The sequence below is a fragment of the Acyrthosiphon pisum genome, chromosome A2, assembly GCF_005508785.2.
Source record: "Acyrthosiphon pisum isolate AL4f chromosome A2, pea_aphid_22Mar2018_4r6ur, whole genome shotgun sequence".
In the NCBI taxonomy this organism is placed as follows: Eukaryota; Metazoa; Arthropoda; class Insecta; order Hemiptera; family Aphididae; genus Acyrthosiphon; species Acyrthosiphon pisum.
The window spans coordinates 63,214,334-63,216,703 of NC_042495.1; positions in this window are offsets into that span (position 1 = coordinate 63,214,334).

Genomic DNA, 2,370 nt, shown 5'->3' on the forward strand with positions numbered 1-2,370 from the left:
TCAGGAGCTTTGTATTAATTTTTTACACTTTTTGGCCCAATAGATAAAACTTTATTGATATTTATAGAAAAAAAAAATAAAAAAATTGAAAACTTACAATGTCCGTAAACAGCTCAAAAAGAGTCAAATTATTTTCAAAATGTTATCGTATATATAAAATGCTAATATAAATATCAGTGAAATTTTCAAGTTTCTACAGTCATTTTTTTTACAATTTTTTTTACAATTTTTACAATTTTTACATTCAATTACAATAAAATAAGAAAATCGTCTCATGAGAAATCGAGCAAATATCAAATGTTGTAAAAATATGAATTTTAAACGCTCATAAAAATTTAATTTGAGTTTCTTATAGACATTTTTTTTTGATAAAAGTAGATTATCCTATAAGGAATCTTGTATCACAATTTAAAATCTTAGTTCTAAAAAGAAAAATTTTTACGAATTATAAACTCAACACAATTAGGTAATTTTCGTGATTTTTCCATATTTTGTCAATTTTTGAACTTTAAATGCTAATAAAAAAAAACTGACTAAGGATTTTTAATATTTTTCAAATATCATTGTAACAATATAGTAGGAGCCTTGTATTAAATTTTCAAGTATTTTTACTCAACAAATAAAGTTTTATTGACATTCATAGAAAAAAAAACTAATTAAATTGGAAACTGAAATTGTCCGTAAACAGCTCAAAACAAATCAAAATATTTTGAAAATTGTATCATGTATAGAAAATGGAAATATAAATAACCAGTGATAATTTCATGTATCTACAATCATTCGTTTTAAAGTACACCAAAAACCAAAATCAATTTTCTCGAAAACAGATTTTGCGTAAAAATTCTCGTTTTTCCTTAATTTTTCTTTTGTTTTTCGCGGCGTTTTTGAAAACTATTGGAAATTTCAAATTTTTACCTCCCGAATGCACCAACTAGATTCACTTTCCCATCAGACAAGATACTGTTGAAGAAAATCGAAGCAGTTTTACTGCCCCAAACCGTGACAACAGACACAAAAATAAAAAAAAAAATTTAAAAAAACACACATCATTGTAAATTCAATACATTCATCGTTCCACTCAGAATCTAAAAATATAATTTGGGTAAAATTGAGAAAGTGACTCAAACAATAAATCTTTGGTCTCTGGTAGAAAGGGCTTATGTCAATTTAATCAAATTTTCAAGACAGCCGTTTGAAAATTCATACTTGTAAGTTCATTATATCCATAAATATCTAAGATATTTTTATATTATATATGTTACATTCTTAATACATGTAACCATTAAAATTCTTGTTACTATGAATATTTAACGAGATATCTGTAGTTATGCCCTTTAGATTTCACTTGTTCTGAATTATGCCTGTTTTGTCCACGACTTATGCCCTTTTGATTTCACTTATTCTGATTTAAGCCCTATTTGTCCACGACTTGTCTTTTGGTCCAGATATGAGTTAGCATACACCTTTCCTACCAATGTAGAAACGGTTATGTTTAGATACACCCTATTTATTTCTTCAATGATATGAATAATATTTGTCACTGACTTATGCCAAATGTACCAAAAAAATCAACAAAAATTAAACTTTACATCTGCGGAAAAAAAAAATTTTCTTTCTACCAGGGAGCAAAGAAATTACCTCCGTTAAAAATTGAAAAATCAATAATTGTAACAAAACGATTATACACTCATAATTTATACTGTAGTAAAAATTCAACATTTTTAATAAAAGATAAAAATTCACATTTATAACCGAGTTAAATATTATATATTGATATATAGGTGTATATTATATATATTTAATGATTTGTATTTTGAATTTACTTTGAATTTTAAGTTCATTAGAAAAATACCAACATTATATTAAAATGGGTAAATGGTAATAAAAATACATTTTTTAAAATATAATTATGAATAAATTTACGAAAATATACGACAACTATGAATCAAAAGATTTATTTGATAAGAAATTAATATGATAAATTATAAAATTTTCATCACTGGGTGTCACTATAGGGTTAGGCGTAATGATGAAAAAATGATGGGTAGGTGGTAAGTGGTTCGGTGGTTGGTTTAATTATGGTAAGCAATAACAAAAATTATATTAATAGGTATATAATAATTATATCAATATTATATTAAGGGGCCAGTTGCACCGTCTCTGATTAAACTCCGATTAACTTTAATAAGAGTCTGTGCAACTGGCCCTAAGAGTAGGTACCTAGGTACTGAAATATATGGTATATATGATAATATATCATGGTTTATTAATGTTCACCACGCGAATGCCCACTACTTGTTATCTTATCGTTAAAAATTGTTACCAAGCCATAAATATTTTGTTTATTTCTTGACTAGAATATACATGATC